Raw genomic sequence first — 21,870 nt, forward strand, 5'->3', positions numbered from 1 at the left:
CACTCTATGTTTGTCTATGATCCTTACTTTGTGAAATAAACCAATTGAACATAATTTCAATGATTCTAATTTCACACTCCCAAATCCTTATCGAAAAATGTGAGAATTTCAAATTCCTATCATTTATCGAAATCTGTTTAGATTTTAAACTTATATGCACTGACCCTCCTGTAATGAATATGTACAAAGTCACAAAGACTTGTCAACAGTCATTATAAGGTATTCCAATGGAGATCAACTCCATGGAAACTAAGTCTCATATTCAAAGTACATTGCTTTGGACATGCTTCTTGTATTAAGTTTTCTAATCTTACACAGATAACTTCCACCTATGGAGACAACTCCATATTCTCATTTTGACTATCACTTCTGAATAAGAGATGCCTATTTTCAGAATATGTCAATATCGTCCTTCCAAAATTAGCACTTTTGTTTTCTATAATTAACATTGCTAACTTGCAACACTAACAATAATTATCATGCTCCCACTAACATGATGATTATTAGCATAACACTTATGCTCCCACTAGCTTTGACATGTACTCAGAAATCAGCTGGACTTCTAGAAATCAATACTTTATTGACTTTCTTACCAAAGTTCAGATTTCTGATACGAGATGCTTTGATAAAACTTTATCAAAATCATACACCTTTCCTTAGATAGCATGCATGTGTGTCTAAACAATTTCAGAACTATGAAAAGGGATGCCGTAATCATAGTCTCAATTGTTTAGACCTTTTGCCATCTGCTTCAAATCTACTTGGTGGAAGTGTTTCCTCACCATCATTTTCATGAATCGGAGAGAAACCTTATGACCCTTAGATTTTATGGTGTATGTGTTCTTATCCATGTGAATCGTCAAAACCATAGTCACAAGACAAGGATAATGACAAATCCAAACTCAAATGGACTGAACTTATGCAATCTTAACTTCTTGCCACCTGGCAGTACAGGGCCTGCCATTGCTTCCAAGTTGTTATGAAACCAATTGAGAACTTTCAGAACTCCTATGCAAAGCCAACTTTAACTGGAATGGGCATAGAATATGTCAACACGATAGGTTATAAACCTCAATTCGTGTGCTAGTGAAGAACCTCAGGTTTTATTCTTGATTAGTTCTTGAAATTCTTTTTAGGATCTTTAAGACTCCCACTGTCCTCTTGACATATAAGACTATCTTGCCAAATATTCAAGAGATAGTGCAGATTCTTTATCAAGACAAACACTTCACACAATTGGCCTTAGTTGGTCTTTGTTTAATCCAAAACATCACAACTTACCAACTTCAAATGTACAAGAGTAGGACACTTTTACTCTTACATTTGACAAGTGTTATAAACCTTTCTTTAAGATACGTCACTCAACTTATAGTCTTGGAGTATGACTCTAAGACTTGTTTTGAAACGAAGTATGACTCATCTTCTTGATTTAACCATTTCAACAATTCATGACTCCTGTTCTTAGTCATAAGAATGCACTAAGATGACCAATTGTGATATGGTATCTTAATCATTAAGATGATCATAAACATGATACTAAAGTACTCTCCCATCTTTTGAGAAACTTTTATCTTTCTGCCATACTTTGATTCTTCTTATTCGTTCTGTCTCACATTGAAACTTCTCCAATGCTACAAACTTATACTTAAACTTATAAGTATAACCATATTTACTGAACTTAAGTAAATCATGACGAATAGTCTTCTTGATCTTTTGTAGTGGACTTGACCAGTGCACAAGAATGTGTACTCGATCCCTTAGTCCTTTCCTTATTCACATAAGGAATTAGTCTTAATTTTCCAAGCTGAAAGTTCTCATTCATCATACTATACAACTTGCATGATTCCAAGTTTCGGTCCAATTGAACCTTGGGTGAGGAGAATCTTTCCTTATTTGGTAATATTAGACACTACCACAACCGAAAGAATCAAATCCATTTTTCCAATATTGCTATCAATGGAATCTTATAAGCAACAACTTTTCACAAATGCCATTGTAAGGATACTTAAAATAAATAAAATCAAAACCTTTTTCTTTTATTTTAAAACTTTGCGGAAAAACTTATCCTTACAATCCATATGAAAACCTTGTTGTTATCTATTCCTAAGCAATATAAATATCATAACTCTTAAGTAATAGCCCAAAATTCTGATCACCGAACCATGCGATTGAAATCCATCTTCGCGATCAGAATCAGCATGTACTTAATAGAGTTAGACAATGGACTTTACCTGAAGTAGAGCCAAACTTATTGACTTTAACATCCTTAGGTAAATTTGGCAGCTTCGTAACCAATGCCCCTTCCTTTGGCAATAGTTACCTATGGACCCTTGATAATGGGACTATCTCAGACTTCGCCTCTCTCTTTACCATTGGGTCAACCGAGTTGACTATGGCCGATTCCTTTCCATTGGGAAGAGAGAGCTTTACTGGATACCCAATGTCATCATTGTCAATGTCCATAACGTTTTAGGAAGTTGATCTTAGCAAATAGATAAGATCATTAAGGGTCTTTTCTTAGTCTGTTTCATAGGATTCCCAAAAGAACTCACTATGTGACTTAGAAAGTAGTTGAGCCACCAACTTTCTGAAGACTTTGACACCCAACTCTCCTGGCTTGTCAATATATGACTACATCTCCAAGATGTGATCACACCTAGACCTTGCCTTGCCAATAGGGCTTGAGTGACCTTAAACGTTTTAGGAACTTGTGGGTTAGGGAGAATAATTGGAGGAGGTGAAAGAAGTATGATATCCATGGGACATCATCTTCATTTAGGAAAGCTTGTTTCAAGAGATTTGGGAAGATCATAAATGTCTAGACCAGACATCTTTTTGGGAGATATTCAAGATAGTTGATTTAAAGTCCTTAATATGACACCCAATATGAAATATTAAGGCTAGGACCCAACAAACTATTTTATAACTTAGAAGAGGGATGCCGTAATCCAAGCTATAAAAATTTGAAGGTAGGTGAATGACGATTCACCAATTTCCACCATGAAAAACGAAATAATTTATTAGGTTTTAATTGGATTTGAAAGTCCTAGATCTTTGAGATTCATTGAACTGTTCAAAGGCATGTTTCAATCTCGAGTGTGCCCTTCAGGTTTTGTGACTGGGATGCCGAGCATCACAAAACAAGGTGTGAATAACCATGCAAATATACTTGGTACCCTTAATATTTACCTCTTAATCAGTGTGCCGGTTAACCACACACGCTCCACCGATACTATGCTAAATATTAAGTTACCCTTTGCCTACCTTGTTAAGTCCAGGTTAGTGTGCCGGTTAACCACACACGCTCCACTAACGACTTAAGCAAAGTGCAAAGTGTAATTTCATGGGTTAGCACCAAATTCACATTTTCCTAAGTAACTAATATTGGGTATTAATAAGAGTTTAGTTACTTAGTATTTATCATTAATACTTTTAATGAAAGGAGAATTATAGTCCTTGTCCTACCCGTTCGGCTAACGACCCTCCACCAGTCAAGGAAGCGGTGGGTGAGAGTGGACACCCATTAAACTGCCATTTTATAGGCAGTAACCTTATACCCCCCTTATAGACTGGCTTCGTGAATGAGGCCTACTAACGGTAAGACTGACTTTACTCTTATACATATATATAAATATTATTAACTTATAATATTATAAAGTATAAGGGTTGAATTTTAACTTTTAAAATTCTAAGGGCTAACTTGGAATTAAAGTATTCATAAGTGAAAACTTTTCAAATTCCAAAACTTGAGGGCAAGTTTTGAAACTATTCAAAACTAATTAATTCCATAACTTATGAGTTTAAAGTAGTTTTAATTAAAAAAAAAAAAAAAAAAAAAAAAAAAAAAAAAAAACTCTTCAAGTTCCATAACTTGAGGACAAGTTATGGAAGACTTTAAACTAATTAATAAAAAAAATAACTTTTTTTTATTGTAACTTATGGAACTAATTAAGGTTACACTTTTTTTTGTTTAATTTAATGAAAAGACTCTTGAACCTCCATAACTTGAGGACAAGTTATGGAGTCATAAAACCATTTAATTAGAACTAGACTCTTCATTTTGTAACCTTTGCCAACTTTTATGAGTTTTATGATTCTTAAATGTGACTTTTCATATAACTTGAGGACAAGTTACAAAAACACATTTTGGAATCAACTCTTAGATTAAAATGGATTGAAAACAACTATTTCACACAACTTTTCTATTAATCTAAGAACCTCATAAGAACAAGATAATTCAAATCATCAATCTTCAAGAAATTAGCATGAACATACAAACTAATACAAATCTTGAAATTATGACAATTATCTTAGAAATTGGATTAGCATGAACATTACCACATCAAAAACAAGTTTATAAGTCCAAAAACATCTTAGGGTAATGTTCCTAGTCCAATTCCAGCCAAAACAATCGAATATATGCATCCAACTCGATTTTTCAGCTACTTTTGCAAGTATAACAAGAAAACAAGCCTAGTCTCTGATACCACTGTTGGGATATGAGCATTCTAACACTCCTAAGTGTACATGCAACCCTAAATACCTTGGATCTATGTTTTCTCTATTATACATACAATTATGAACATCCAAGATATTATCCTAATCTAGCATACAAATTAATAAATATAACAAGATAGAATACATACCTCTTTGATGTAGAATGTCTTAATTAAGCTTAAGTGCCTAGTGCCTCAAGTGTGACACCTCAAATGGTTCACACAACACCAAATACACTTGGAATAACTTGAGAGAAACTTGAACACTCCTTGAAATCGTCTAGCCCTCACACTCACACATTAGTGCACGATTTCTTGAGCCATGGGATTCTTTCATATGGTGGCTATTAGGGTTACACCATGTAACTCATAACTTTACCCATTCCTTATGCTCCATGGATTTTAACCTCCATGGAGTATCCATGGGTCACCCCATGGACTTAGTCCAACATAAGGAATCTTGGATCACAAGCCCACATATATAAGAATTAATGATTTACACAATCAACCCATATATTTAATTAGTCTCCTTTTGATCACTTAATTAATTCCAAATTAATTCTTGATCAATACTAATTAAATAACCTTATTAATATATTAGAACTTATAATATATTAACCAACCTTAAGTGTTATTTCTCTCATTATAGTCTATCCAAATGCATGATGCCATGCAACCCAAATGGACCATGCCGGGTCGGGTCAAGTCTTACCAATTATAGTTATGGACTTAGACATTAATCCAACACTAGGAACTACTTTGGAAAGGTTATAAATCTCTAGGTTACCCTTTATGTCTTTTACTTCTTGTTTCCTATTTCTATTATGGGCTAGGAAGGAGCATGGTACCTCTTGCATATGATGTGGAGGTTTTTCGTTATAGGTTGAAAGGGTTTTGTTAATCAGTTGGTTAAAGCGAAGGGTCTCTTTGCAACACTTGAAATTGGTATGGTGAGGAGCAAGCCAGTCCATGTCAAATGACGAGGATGTACTTCTTATTATAACAGATTTTAATTCGATTTGGAAGGAATGGTTGTTTAGAATGATAATGTGTTCTATGTACATGTTTTTAACACTACCAGTTTCATCCTTGTTATTACTACTGCGATTATTTTATTCTGGATTTTAGGGTGTTCTAATAATACGAGTACTTTGATATAAAATGATGGGATTTCGTAGTCTGATTTCTACTAGGTCTCTCTATGATAGTTTGGTGTAACCTAGTCGTATATAATTAAGATTGAAAAGACATTCGACTGAGTGGCCCTGCCCTAAATCCACAACCAGACAAGGAACAGGAATTAAGGTGGAATCACGCACTCTTAGTCTGTAGAATTTTAATTATATATGACCCTGCGTTTACACTAAGCCATCATAGCTCACCTGCAAGGATCTTTAGTTTTTCTATGATTGATATGATTTGTTCAGATGAGGGAATAATTTATGATTATATTTTTAACTGGAAAAAATTTTGTGAAAATTCAATGCTTAATTTTGTTGTTTGGAAACATACGGAAAATTCCAGTAGGGTTCCTTGTTGCTTCATCATGTCCTGTTGTTAAACTCCTTCCGCTCCTCTGTCATTCCTCTCTGTTGGACAATCTCTCTTGAAATGTCCCGTTTCACCGCATGTGTGGCATACTGGACTTATTCCAGCCTTGGGGGTTAGAGTGATGTATTGGGTCGGGGTCCTATAGAAACGGTGGTGTGCCCCTTCTTGTTGCACATATCGCAATACAATTCGCGACAGACTCCATGATGATGGTAGTTGCACTTGCTGCAGTGTGGGAGGTTTCCATAATATGGTTTTCTCGGTGTTGAGGTAGTAGGCCTGTAGGGGTATGGACTGTTGTAGCTTGTTGCCTTTTGGTAGGCCCTTGAGTCGAACTGCTCCCTTTCACATTCCCGAACTTTCGTTTCATGTTCTTAGGTTTGGGGTTTGGGGTGTCCTTGTAAGTAGTCACTCGTTGGTTTCCTTGGTTGTTACTACTGTTGGAATGATCGACACTTTTTCCATTTTTGTTTGTTTTGTTGGCGTTGAGTTGCGCCATGACAGCTATCACAGCGGCTGTTACAGCGGCTTAGAATGTAGCGGAGTCTATCTACAGAATTGGTGTTTCGCCGGTGTGCTGGTTATTTCCATGGGAAGATATGATTCTGTTGCAAGATGAGAAGTGAGCTCGTAAGTAACTATGGTCATTTCTAGTTGTATTCTATTTATTTATATTTACATATAAATTTCACGTTTTGTTATATGCTTCTCATTGTTTTGACCTACATCCCTATGATGTATTTATGGTGATAAATAGTAGTAGTAGGTATTGTACGAATGTTAATTCTATCAAAAGAGTACATAGATATCAGTACAATGAGTTGATTCGAATTACATGAGTTCTTGGAGGGCGTACCTCCCTTGATTTACTACTACTATTTGTGACGAAAGACATAATAAACATAGGCCATAGTACGAGTAGTGTAGTCACTAGCTCACTTGGCTATCCTAGCCTATCATATGCCAAAATGACGCACAATGTGCCCATCCATTTCACTCATTTCACGGGTGGCTTCTTCTACTCTCTATTCTGCTAAGGCTGCCCTAGCCTCAGCTGCAATGATCTGTTGTCTCAGGGTGACCACTTCCTCCTCTAATGAGTGTAGATGGTTTGTAAGGTCTTCCTGCTCTGCTTGCTGATTCGGCATTGCTCCCGAATAGTGTTCTTGTCCTCTTCTAAACCAGGTATGTTGTTGGGTTGCCCCTTGTGGAGGTGCATCCTGGGAGGAGAGAGATGAAAGGGTCTCTTGCCTTCTCCTGTTAGGGTAAGGCTCTCTAAGGATCTCTCCAACGCCTTCATCCTCGTCTGACTCCTCATCAGAACCCTCCCCCTCGTAGTCCATCTCTTGGTATTCTTCAGGACCCACTTCTGGGTTCTCCCCATGAACCTCTTCTGGCTCCTCCTCGGTCCACCCGTTAGCTACTAAGGCAGGGTAGTGGGGTTCTTCGTGGTGAAACTCAGCCATATTGTCTGTGCGAGAATAGAGGTATAAGAAACACGTAGAGGATTTAAGTGTGGGGGTTATATGGTATCCTAAAATACTCCTATAGTATTTTAAACTTTATGTTTGTTTTTAATGTTCCTTTGCATGTAGAGTTGGTAAGTTTTAGACATGTTGCAACACCACTATCACTCCCAAACACATGTTGGTCGTATCTCAAATAAATATAGTTGATCAGGCTATATTTATCCTAGATATGATTACATAACTGTCTAGGTTTGACTGTAGTGTCCAACATCTGAATACTTTTGTTTTGTTCTTATTATGACACTGTTCTAGTATGTATACTTTTATAAAATACTTATATTTTTAAAGTATACTTTTAGTTAGAGTGTTTTAGTCCCATTGTATTTATAGTTGTATATCTTATATGGTTTGATATACTAGTTCACTATAAACAATGCTCTGATACCAATCTGTCGCACCCCCAAACCAGGACGGCAGAAACGTCTGGGGGCGGATGGAATGACTTCATGTACAGTATCATAACAATTGAATAGTAATGAAACATAGCAACACAAACATTCATACATTGAGATTTCAAGTATTACATTGTTTACAAAACTCTGTTTGTTCAAAAGTCGAATATAAATAACTGAAAAGTAGAAAAAACATGAGATGACGACGCCGACCCTCAAGAAGGGTTGAGTACCTGTCTACTGGTTTCCTGAGAATACAAGTGATTTTGTAAAGTGTCAACAATTAAGTTGGTGAGTTCATAAGCATTTTTGCATAAAAAAGGTTTGTAACTGTTTCGCGAAAGATGGTTTCGTATATTTCCAGAAAATCCGATATTTTCTTTAATATGAACTGAAATTGAAAGTAATTTCTTTGTATATTTTCCTTGTAAAGTAATAATGTATATTTATAGATAAATGCAGTATTTTCTTAAAGGTGAACTGTGGTCTTAAACCCTAAGACCACGATGGAAGTGAATATCGTACAGAAAATAGTATATAGTTTCATTTCTTTCAATAAAACTAATGAAGTGTAAACTTCCCGTAAACCAAATAGTTTCGCTAATCTCTATGTGAGTTCTTATAACCATGCTTGATATGACTGTTATGCCTGAACGACGTTCTTCAGGCGTCGGAGTTGGTAGAATTTTGTCACCCTAGACTTGCCGGTCTAACTGTAGCGAATAGTTGAGGTGTGGGGTTGTCAATCCCGTATAGATCTATACACAATGGTCTCGCTCTCCCTCCAGGAGACTCTGGTTATAACGCAGGACTTAAGGTGTACGCTAGGTAGGTACAGTGAAGGAAAGTCTCACAAGAGCATTAACAGATTTACGTGAACTATGACTCCCCTTTTACTTGCAAACTAAGATAATTATACCTTTAAATAATTATATGTATCTTTGAAAAGTGTGGTTTGTGACTTCCAAACTATACCAATTATAGTTTATTATGAATGTTTTGTTAAGTCCATTTATATAATCAAATATATACACACATGTAAGTTATCATGTCTAGATGTTTTAAAATATTATAACACATAAACTTACATCTAAACACAAGTATAAAACATTTAGTATGATGAGGACAATTTCTAGTTTTTGACTTTTCTGTCTCTATTTTTCGAAAAATTATAGAAAAATCATCGTACTTCGAAATTTGGATCTGTAAACTCTCAGAGATTAGAAAATGAGTTTAATTTGTCCATAATATTTTTCCATGACATTAAGTGGTTCCTAACTAGAGTGAAAACGTTCATTTTTGCAGACTGGTCCGAAAATGTTCTGAAATGAAAGGCAGTTTTGTAAAAATCACCATAAATTGTAGAAAATTCGTATGAACGCGTGCAAGTAGTCCTTAAAACGTTATAGACCTGAACTATTTTCATATTAAACTGTTTTGAAATATATGAAGTTTAAGCATGGAAAAACAGTCATTGAACAGACCACAAATTTTCTGTAAAAAGCTGATCTTTAAGCCTAGATATGTTTTAGTGACATAACTTGTATTTTTAGTTTGCAAAGCCTTTATATCATCCAAATAAGATTTGTTTACTTGTATTCCCCCCCTAAAACTTGGATAAAAATGAAAATGAGGGGTATGAACTCACCTTGAGTGGATTTCTTAGTGGATAAAGAGATGAAGATGAAGATCCTCGAGCTTAGAACACTTGAAGATGGTTAAAGAACACTTGAAGATGGTAATACCCTATGGATAATAACACATATAAATGTGTGTAAATGTAACAAAACTAGTATGAATGTGTATAAAAACACTAAATTAACAATGAATGCTTACGAAAAATCCTAGGAACCAACTTGGAGGGATGGATCTTTGATAGACTTGAACTTGTTCTTGAGAGTATTATAGAGGAATTAAGAAGCTGAAGTGAGAGATGAAGATGAACAGAGAGGGGTGGAGAGGTGAACGAAATTTATGGGGGAGGTAGGGTGGTGGGGTGGGTAGGGGGTGAAGGGTGGGGTGAGGTGATGTTTGTATTGTTATATGTTGGGTAATGGTCTTGATACATGTTGATCAATGTTTTATGTTGGGAAAAGATGTAACAATCATGTCACTAAGTCAACTCTTCTTATTTTTATAAAAATCTAGGTAATTTATAAAAATGGGGTAATTTTTATAAAAATATGATATTCTTTATAAAAAGTGTGGTAATTTTATAAAGAAAATATGGTATAAATGATGTATGAATATTTAATTTGAATTATAAAAATTCAAATTGTTAACACTACAAAGTTTAAAAATTCAAGTGATTACTTAGTGGCGACTCATCTACCTCCTTACGCGATGCTCCAATTATCATTCGTGTCGGTATCGAAACGCTTTTTCCTAGTTGTAACTCTAGTAAGAAGACGATGAAGAGGTATTGAGGAATAATTGATATTGGTTTCGACTTAAGATTATTACTAGTGTATATCTAGCTACTAACCTTACATCTAAAGTCAATAGCTACCGAGGGATACCCATTCTCACTACTAAGTGCATTGCTCCTAGAGTGGCTAGTGATATAACCTAAATGGTTAACCTAGCACTTGATAAGGGATAAGAGTATTTCTAAATAAAGGCATTGTTATAAAAGTGCATTTAGTTTCTAAGTGTATCTAGATGAATGTCTATAATATGCAATGCCCGTATGCATACCGAAAAATTTTGTTTTTCAAAAGTTTAAGTTGAAAATTGTTTTGAACATAATTCTACTATAACCGTTTCCAGCCTCACATTAACTTTCCTTAATTAAGCATAGTTGGCCAGGCTATACTTAATTAAAGTCCAATAATGTGTACTCGAATTAGTTATACCAGTAGTATGTTCAGTATTTTAAAAACGTTTAGAAAATTTTTGGCTATAGTTGTGGTTCTCCAAAGGAAAACCGGTATTCTCTATAACCTTCGGCTCTGATACCATTTCTGTCACACCCGCTAAAGCTGAAATACGGGGCGTGGCGGTACAAAGGGTCTCATAGCAAAAGTTAAAAGCCAACACCAACCATAGTATTAAAAATCATTACAAATTTACAATGAGTTTGAAATTGCAATGTTAAAAGAGATTACAATGTATTTAAAAGTCAACACATGCAAATGCTCCTACAAGTGTTGTGTCTCTACGTGCCTCTTACTAGATGATTCCTGAAAAAACATGTAAAACGAGCGTCAACTATAAAAATAGTTGGTGAGTACTCACATATTTAAAAATAATATTGGTTTCATAAATTGAAATAAAAATTTTGATAAAAGTTTCCACGAATAAAAATATATTGCCAAAATAAGTAAATAAGTTTGCATAAACAAAGTTCGTTGTCATCATGAGAGATAAAGTATGTTGCCCAAATGAGATGCAACGTTCATATTCTCATGGGAAATAAAGTTCGTTACTAAAACGAGTAAACAAGTTTCGTTGCTAAAATGAGTATATAAGTTTCGTTACTAAAATACGATATAAGATTCATGTATGCATCAAGTTTCCATTCATGAGTTCACAACCCAAGCCTAATGACTGTTCCTGCCCCATTCCATCATGTCCATGGTTCCCATGATGTCAGTTCATGGAAATATGCACTCGCGGTTCCGGGCGAGTGGGGGATGTCGACCCCAAATAGTGTTATCCATAAGACCATCGGCTCGAATATGAGTTAATAGGTTGTATCGGTTCTCCGGGGACTTAACATACAAGTTCATATCACCAAATTCATAGTACAAGTTCATAATAAAAGGTTCATACAACAAAGTTCACATCATGAAGTTCATAACACAAGCTCATAAAATAATGTCATAGAAATTATAGCATGTTTTCCGCCCCAAAAGATTAAAACGTAAAATAGGGGCTGTGAATACTCACAATATGCAAAATATAGCAACCAAGTTTATACGAGTCAAATAAATACTATGAACATAGATGGTTTAAGACATGCTTTCCCACCCCCAAAACATTTAAAAGAAACCGAAAATAGGGGAGTCGTGAATACTCACAATGCGTTGAGATGATGCTATTGGTGCCTTCAACTACGTTCTACTCGTACCACTACCGATTCCTACAATAATGGTATACTCTAGTGACTCTCTAATCGAAATCTAACACTAGTATACTTACTGCTACAATAGAATTATGCCAATATTGTGTCTAAATTTAATATTGATAAGTTACAAACATTTTTCTGTGCAGTTTAGATTTCTACAAATCAATTTGTTGTATAACAAATTCAAGTGGACTTTCCCATTATTGTAATGTTAAAACTTAACATTTTAGGAGGTGTTCCAATGATTAAATATTTAAAAACCAAGTCAATTTAGTTCCAACAATTCCAAAACTTTTCATTTCAGTTTTAAGTGAAGTCAAAGACCTTAAGATAAATTTTCTTGAATTTTTGATTTGTCTAACTATTTTTCACCATTTAATTCCTTGAATAATCATAAAATCATGGAAAAATAGTAAATTATCATGAAAAATTCTTATAATTTTTGTGTAACTGTTTTACAGTGTACATAATCTGGGAAAGATATTAATATGTATTTTCAAAAAGCTTAACACAATTTTTCCTGATTTTTGTGTATTTATTCTATAAAAATAGAAATAAATAGATAACAGTTTCAAAAATTCACAAACCCTTTTTTACAAATGTTATTACACATACTTAAGCTGGGAAAAATATAAAAATGGATTTCTAAACAGTTTAACCCAATTTTATGATTTTTGTACATTTAAGTGTATTAAATCTTGGGAAAATAGAAGAAAAATAGCATACAGAAGATTAAAATCATCAAATTTTTTATGTATAATCCTAACGTATTATAAGAGTTTCTGGTAAATTTTCATGAATTTTGGATGAGTAAAACTATTTTTCCTGTTTTTAGTCCATTATAAACACAAAAATTCAAGAAAAATAGATATACATTTTGACAAATTCCCAAAATATTTTTCTGAGTCTTAAATATAAGGTAAAAGCTGTGAAAAATAAGAAATAATATTTTCACATTCCTTAAAGTGGTTTTATGATTTATTGGAGCTAAATAATAATAAAATTAAAAAGCATAATAAACAGTAACAAAAATCGATGAAACTTCATGAGAGACGTTTATTAACTTAAAGAGTCATCCAAAAATATTTCCAGAATTTATTTACAAGTGTAAGTATTTTATATGCTTAACACTCTATTTTCTTATTATTTTCATGTAAAAATAAAGAAAATATATATTGAGCTGAAAATTTCCAGAATGCATCTTCAAACAATTGAATAACAATGAAAAATTGTTTTCTTATTTTTGATGTCGAAAAACATGCCTAAAGGCTCAAACAATTATAGAGAAAACTTGATTCTTGTGATTTTGGTAAAGATTATTGATGTTACTTTGAGAATTTTTGCAACATGTTCCAAAGACTTTTGAATCAAGATCTTTTTATAACTCTTAATACATGATGTTAAGTGTTCAAATAATTTGTTCCTAGATTTCTAGTGAGGAATAAGACCTTTGAACATGCAATACAAAACTAGTATTCACAAAAAGGTGCTGATTGAGCAACATTTTTGTAAAAATTTTTATAAATCGAAATATTAGAATTTTCCAGTGCGATCAGACGGGTTTGAAAGCTCTCTCACAATATTAAATTTCAGAAAAAGAATCTCGAATTTTGGTTAAGAAATGAGTGAGATATGGTAGTTCAAAGTAAGGCAAAGAAATCTGACAGATTGCATGCATGATGATTGGTTAGAAAAGTGGGTTTTCATCATTTCTTTGAGTAAATATTTTGAAATATTTTATGAAATCATGATCCATGCATGTTATGGTCATGTTTCCAGAGATCAAAAGATTGAAACTTATAAAAATGAATACATGCATTTATGAACAAAGTTTTGTTTCTCAAGAACTCTTAACTTGAGTTTTATGTTTTAGACCCTTAAAATCGATTTTTGCACTACGATCATGAACATGCAACCTTGTTTATCATACATGCATGGTGTTAAAACACATCCATGATGTTCTAAAAACCATTTTAACCAAAAGAAAACAAATTTGAAGAAGATCAAGAAGTAGAAGGTTGTTTTTGAAGTAATATGCACATAAAATCATAAGAAAATAGTGGAAACTTGCATGCATGATTTAGTTAGGTGTTTTTACCTTGATGAGTCCTTATGGATGATGGATATTTTTGTGCAAAATGGTGGTTTTTGCTGGAAATTTTCGTGGGTAAAAGGAAGAGAAGGAATGGAGGTTTTAGAGAGAAGAAAAGAGAGAAAAGAGGGATTCTATCTCTCTGGATAGCTCATCTCTCTCGTCATCTCTTTGGGGTTATACTCCACCAAAACCATTCACCAAAATACTGAGATTCATGTTGACTCATGAGTTATTTACTATGAAAATCTCTCCCATAAATTTAGCTTCTATGTTCGTCAGTTTTAGAGAGAAGTGAGAGAGAAGTTTTTAGAGAGAGAAAGAAGAGATGTGTGTGTGTTGGAGAATGAGAGTGAAATGAGGTGAGGGAGCCAATTTTTGAGGTGTAATAGCCCTTTCTATTTCATTTTATTTTATAAAATTTAAGTTATTTTATAAAATATCTCAATTTTTATATAAAATGTGCACTAAAATCAAGTTTTTATTCATAAAACCTTGATTTTTGATTTATAAATTAAGGGATAAATTAAGGGTAAATGTTAATGAGTTAAATTTTATTTTCCTTGAATGCACTTTCATAATTTTAATTATTATAAGATCATATTATAAGGTTCATAACTATTTTTATAGAATTTTTAAGGTTAAATTTCATAAATTTAGGTTTTTAGGGCATTTAGGGTTTTTGAGAGTTTGTAAATCTTTGGATATCAAAATCAATAGAATCTTTGAGACTTAAATCAATCTTATGGTATTATAACTCTTTTATAGTTAAAATAATGTTTGTAACTTATTTTATCGGCTTATTGGCATTCTATGTAGTGGTTTCGAGATTCAAGCGAAATTAAGGAAATCAAGTATACTAATCCTAGTTTTCAACTTTGACTTAAGTTCCTACGAGACTTGGACCTAATTTATACCACTAGGTCAAGTGCATGATGTGTGTATATGGTTCATGAAAAGGTGTTCAAGTCAAAGAGTGCCCCAAATATGGATAATTACTACGGTTAAGTAGTTATAGAATTCACATAACAATGTGAAATCTAAGTATACTGTCCATCGTTTCTAATTGTTTCCAAATTTTCTAGTAGATTATAACTTAGCTTCTAATTACTAAGTCTAGTATGTGTCGTGCCTATATGTGCAACTAAGTTTATTCAAATCTAGAATCGACTCGAATTTTGACGGTTGTTACATAGTGGGAGGTTCCGAAATCTCCCTCGGAGATCAGGAGTTTCTTGGGTTTGGTTGGGTACTATCAGAGATTTATTTGGGACTTCTCCAAGATTACGGTACCCCTCACTCGTCTGACGAGGAATGGGTGGATTTCCGATGGGGCCCTGAGCAGCAGTCGGCATTTGAGACTCTTTAGTTTCAAGAAACCCTAGCCAAGTTGAAATTTCAAGGCTATAGGCTTTAATTTCTATAAACCCTGAATTTGATCCATTGACTTTTATGAACAATCAATAGAAAACAATCTAGGCTCTAATACCGCTGATGGGTTTTATAGGTTATAAATCTATGCATGAGGCGGAAAAATACTGAACTCTTAAGTTCATATGTAACCAATTTGGATCTATGTTTTCTCTATTGATAGCAATAACCTGTGAATATCAAGAACCCTAAGGGAACTCTATAATAATCGAAATTTACATAGAGTTAGGGTTCACATACCTCTTGATTATTGTAGCAAATAATCACACCAATATCCTTCTTGAAAACCTTGAAAAGCAAACACCAAAAGTTTAGTACCTCTAATGGTTTGTACCCAAAACCCTAGAATGAAGAGGAAAGTGAGCAGAGGGATAGAAATTTCATTCTTAAGCTTGTAGGTAAAGGTATGAACAAAAATAATGAGCCAAGGGTTCATATTTATAGTTTAGGTAACTTTCAGGCAAACCTAGATTTGAATTAATTAAATAATATATTTAATCCCAATTCAAATCCTTTCCTTATCTGCATCCAGTAGGCTTCCAGAAACCTTAAGAACCCCTCCAAAACCGTCCATGCCATGGAGGGTTCTATAATTGCTTCTTTTGTTCAACTATTGAACAATTACAATTCACCCATTGCACCTTTAATTAGTTTCGAATTAATTTCATATTAATTTTGATTAATAATTAATTAATTCTAATTGATTTCTTACTAATTTATTAACCATATAAATTAACAAATCAATTATTTAACTATTGATCTCATGTTAATTTATTAATCACATTAAAATTAACATATCAATTATCTATTCCCTGTTAATATATTAATCACATATTATATTAACAAATCATTTCTCTCTCTCTCTCTCTCTCTCTCTCTCTATATATATATATATATATATATATATATATATATATATATATATATCCTAATATCATTTCTAGCTATTTCTGGTTATGAGGGCAACCCAGAAAGGACTTTGCTTTTATTTGCAAGTTTATACCAATTTATTTATGAGCTTAGACACCTTAATACAACATATAAGTGTCCCAACTCCCGCCAAAATCTAACAGACAAGCCTTGAGCATATCCTCGAGTGTCTGAATAGTCTGCTCACTCTGTTCGTCAGTCTGAGGGTGGTATGCGGTGCTGAAAAGTAGCTAGGTACCCAACTCCTCATGAAACTTCCTCCAGAACCTGGAGGTAAAACAAACATCACGATCAGAAACCACTGAAATCGCTACCCCTTGTCGAACGACTACCTCCCCGAAGTAGATGTCAACCAACTTCTCGGTGGATATACTCTCAGCGATAGGGATGAAATGGGAAATATTGGTCAATCTGTCAACAATGACCCATATAGAATCAACCCCACGTGCCCGTCCCCGACAACTTTGTGCTAAAATCCAAGGCGATCTCCTCTCATTTCCATCTGGGAATGGGTAATGGTTGCATCTTCTTGTGGGTTCTCTGGTGTTTTGCCTTGACTTTCTGGCAAGTCCAGCACTGCTCCACATACCATGCTATCTTTTTCTTCATGTAGGGCCACCTGTAGCTCAATCTCAGCTCTCTATACATCTTCATGACCCCCGTATGAATCGAAAACTTCGATTTGTGAGCTTCCTCCAATAACATTTGTCTAACCCCACCAGAAACTGGGACCCACACTTGGCTGCACCAAGTATGTAACTCATGACTATCTCTGACAAATAATGGAATCTGACCCTTGATCCCTTCTTCCTTCCAATATTTCATCTTCAACCCTTTTACTTGAGCTTTCTTGATCAAGTCCAATAGTGGCCATCCTCAAATACATATCTCTGATGGGTGTACTCTCTGCCTTTCAACTCAATGCATCGGCCACAATATTGGCCTTCCCATTCGTAATCTTTCAACAGTGGCCATCCTCAAATACATCCAACCATCTGATCTGCCTCATCTTCAAGTTTGGCTGATCCATCAGATACCTCAGACTCTTGTGGTCAGTATAAATAGTGTACCTGACCCCATATAAATAATAACTCCAAATCTTTAGTACAAACCCACCGCCCCCAGCTCCAAATCATGTATAGGGTAATTCGCCTTGTGAGGCTTCAACTGCCTCAATGTGTATGCAGTTACATGACCCCTATGCATATGCACTACCCAATCCAAAAATCAATGCATCATAGAAAACCAAAAAATGCATCCATGCCCTCAGGGAGGGTTAGGATCGGAGCCTCGCACGGTCTCTGTCTGAAAGTCTCAAATTTTGCATGCTGATCAGGCCCCCACCGAAATATAACATTCTTCTTCATCAAACGGGTCAAAGGGAAAAAAATCTTGGAGAAATCATGTGAACCTCCGATACTAACCTGCTAGACCAAGGAAACTCTGAATCTCAAATGGTGTCCTCGGAACGTCTAGCATATAGATCTAGATTTGGATGTCTTTATGGAGTTTATGGTCCCAAAATGTTAGATCTTGAACATGGCGTGTTCTTGACCATTAACCTGTCCTTCAGACCCTAGGAGGGGTCTTAAGTCATAAAAATGGGTTCCAAATGGTTAGTTTTGCTTCATGCATCATTTAGAAGGTCTTAATGGAATAAGACCTTGAGTTAAGCGCTTATTGGGCATGGTAAGTCATAAAGTTGGAGACTTTATGACTCCTAAGAGTATTTTAGCCATGGATCTGAATTATGGACGTAAGAGCTTTAGCCATTAAGTTCTTAATAGATTTTTGGACTTCTGAGAGTACGCCCCACATACTTGGAGTACGCTCTGCGTACGAGGTCAACCACCCCGATAGTGGTCAACATACGAGGATGAATGTACGCCTAACGTACCTTTGGAGTACGCCCTGCGTACGTACCCTGAGTTGATTTGGTCGAGTTGACTCGGTTGGGTTTAATCAGTTGACCTAGTTGGTTTGACCAGTTTGACTTTGACCAAGTTTAACCTTGAGGGTATTATGGGTATTTTGGATTTTGATGGAAATTGGTCATTTGGTGGGAATAGGTGTCGGTTAGAGAGCTGAGATTCGGAGTCGAGACCTCATCAGCTTTTGTCCGGTTTGTGAGGTGAGTTTTCCTCATTGTACTTGCAGGTCGAAGGCACCAAGGCCAACCCTTTGGATTTGATATCTTGTTATGTATGTTATTATGATGTAGTGATCTGTTAGATCGGTATCCTGGTATATAGGATGATGTTATGCTTAGTGATTTGTAGATCTGTTTGAATGTCTGTAGACTGTTTATATGATTATCTGTTATATGTGCACATATTTGGTCGGTGGCTGAGGCCTTACTGCTTTGTGCGTAAGCCAATAGGTCGGGGGCATACCAACCCGATGGTTGATTGGGCCCGAGGTTATTCCATCCTGAGGATGACAGGACCCATTGTAGATTTACATTCCAACCCGATGGTTGATGGGCCTAGGGTATTCCAACCCGATGGTTGATTGGATCCATGGTGTATTGGCATTCCAACCCGATGGTTGACTGGGCATTGGGGTATTCCAACCCGATGCTTAATTGGACCCGACACGTTGTTAATATATTTGTTATCTGTTATTGTGTTGGTAATTTGGGGGATCTCACTAAGCATTGGCTTACAGTTTTGGGTTATGTTGCATGTATTTCAAATGACCGCGGGAAGGCGAAGGCATGACCGTGCACATCCTCATGTTTTGAGTAAGGATTTAGGGAGACTCTCATGCTGAATTATTTTTTTGAAAACTATGTTTGTAAACAATTTGTAAATTGGGTTGGTTTTAAAATTTTAAAATTGTCATGATTTTTATGGGTGTTACAAGTTGGTATCAGAGCCTTAGTTTGAGTGAATTGGAGGAACACTCATATGAATCCAGTCTCAAACTAAAGAAAACATATTTTTTTCTAAAATGATTTTCAAATTGTTTTCAAAATAATCAAAGAGGATGCAATGTGTATGATTAGCCAGAGCCAGTCAGCAGTCTCATGGACTATCTCGGGGCCCATAAACTGCTTTTCTCCAGCCTCAATCCAACAAGACGGTGTACGACACTTCTGTCCGTACAAATCTTGATAGGGTGCCATCTTGATGCTCGAGTGGAAACTGTTATTGTAGGAAAATTCTACCAGAGGTAAGTGTTCATCCCAGTTACCTTGGAACTCCAGGGTACATGCTCTCAGCATATCTTCCAGTGTTTAAATCATTCTTTCGCTCTGACCATCAGTCTGCGGATGGTAAGCTGTACTCAAACACAACTTCGTACCAAATTCCTCTTGTAGACTTCTCCAAAACCTTGACGTGAAACGACTGTCACGATCGGATACAATCGTTAGAGGAACACCGTGAAGTCTCGCAATTTCCTTTACGTAAGCATTTTCAAGCTTATCCATAGACCACCTTTCGTTGGCAGCTATGAAGTGTGCACTCTTGGTGAAACGATCCACGACTACCCAAATCATGTCGTGACCGTTCTTTGTCCCGGGTAGTTTAGTCACAAAATCAATGGTGATGTCTTCCCATTTACCCATGGGTACAGGTAAAGGTTCTAAACTCCCATACGGTTTCTGATGTTGTGCCTTAACTCTTACACAAGTCACACACTCGGCCACATACTTTGCAGCATCGAGCTTCATCGTCGGCCACCAGTAGTAGGGTTTTAGGTCCCTATACATTTTAGTGCTACCGGGATGAATTGAGTACATGGTCTTGTGAGCTTCTTCCATCAGAAGATCTCTTATTCCACCCGTCTTAGGTACCCAAATCCGACCTTGGAATACCTTCAGTCATTGACTGTTTATACCGAACACTAACGTTTTTCCCAAACGTTCTTCCTTTCGGTCATTCTTCTTTGAAGCTTCTTCTTGAGCTTTCTTGATACTTTCCACAATCGTTAAGACAACTTCTATTCTCAACGCTCTTGACCTTTTTCTCTCAAGGTTGACTTTTCGACCGCGAGCATCAGCGAAAACATTTGCTTTACTAGGGTGGTAAAGTATCTCACAGTCGTAGTCCTTGAGTAATTCCAGCCAGTGTCATTGCCTCATATTCAACTCCTTCTGATTAAAGAGATACTGGAGACTCTTATGATCAGTGAAAAGTTTGCACTTCGTGCCATAGAGGTAATGCCTCCATATCTTTAAGGCAAAAACTACTGCTGCCAACTCCAGATCATGAGTGGGGTAGCTCTTTTCATGCTCCTTCAATTGTCGAGATGCGTATGCGATCATTTTTTCTCTTTGAGTCAGGACACATCCTAACCCGACTCCCGACGCATCGCTATACACGGCGAAATCTTCAACTCCATCGGGTAGAGAAAGAATCGACGCTTCACATAATTTCTTCTTTAGCTTCTCGAATGATTCTTCGTGTTTCTCACTCCATGTATAAGAAGCTCCTTTGTGGGTCAAAGTTGTTAATGGAGCAGCTATCGAAGAAAAACCTTGGATAAATCGTCGGTAGTATCCGGCTAATCCAAAAAGCTTCGAATCTCCGTGGGACTCTTTGGACGTTCCCACTTCATTACAACTTCAATTTTTGTTGGGTCAACCATTATTCCCTCCTGGTTAACCACATGACCCAAGAATTGGACATCTCGGATCCAAAAATCACACTTGGAGAACTTTGCATACAGCTTCTCCTTCTTCAATACCTCCAACACCTCTCGTAGATGCTTGCCATGCTCCTCCTGGATTTTCGAGTAGATCAGAATGTCGTCGATGAACACTATCACGGATTTATCGAGGAATGGTTTACAAACCCTGTTCATCAAATCCATGAATGCTGCTGGAGCATTGATTAGTCCAAACGACATAACCAAGAACTCGTAGTGTCCATATCTCGTTCTGAATGCAGTCTTCTCAATATCCTGATCTCTCACTTTCAGCTGATGATACCCTGACCTAAGATCGATCTTTGAGAAATAGCTCGAACCTTATAGCTGATCGAATAGGTCATCAATCCTTAGAAAAGGGTACTTATTCTTTACCTTTGCCTTGTTCAGCTCTCAGTATTCTACGCACATTCGCATGCTTCCGTCTTTCTTCTTTACGAATAGCACCGGAGCTCCCCAGAGTGATGAACTAGGTCGAATGAAACCGTTGTCCAACAGCTCCTAAAGTTGTGTCATGAGCTCGTTCATCTCCGTCGGTGCCAATCGGTAAGGTGCCATTGCTATCGGTGTTGTACCTGGTAACAAGTCTATTCGAAACTCCACTTGTCTATCAGGTGGTAATCCGGGAAGATCTTTGGGAAAGACTTCCAGATAATCACACAGAACCGGTATATTCTGCACCTCTTTCTTTTCCTTGTTAGCATCGATTACGTCTGATGCCTCCTTC

This window comes from Lactuca virosa, chromosome 5, assembly GCF_052849685.1.
Source record: "Lactuca virosa cultivar CGN04683 chromosome 5, Lactuca_virosa_CGN04683_v6, whole genome shotgun sequence".
In the NCBI taxonomy this organism is placed as follows: Eukaryota; Viridiplantae; Streptophyta; class Magnoliopsida; order Asterales; family Asteraceae; genus Lactuca; species Lactuca virosa.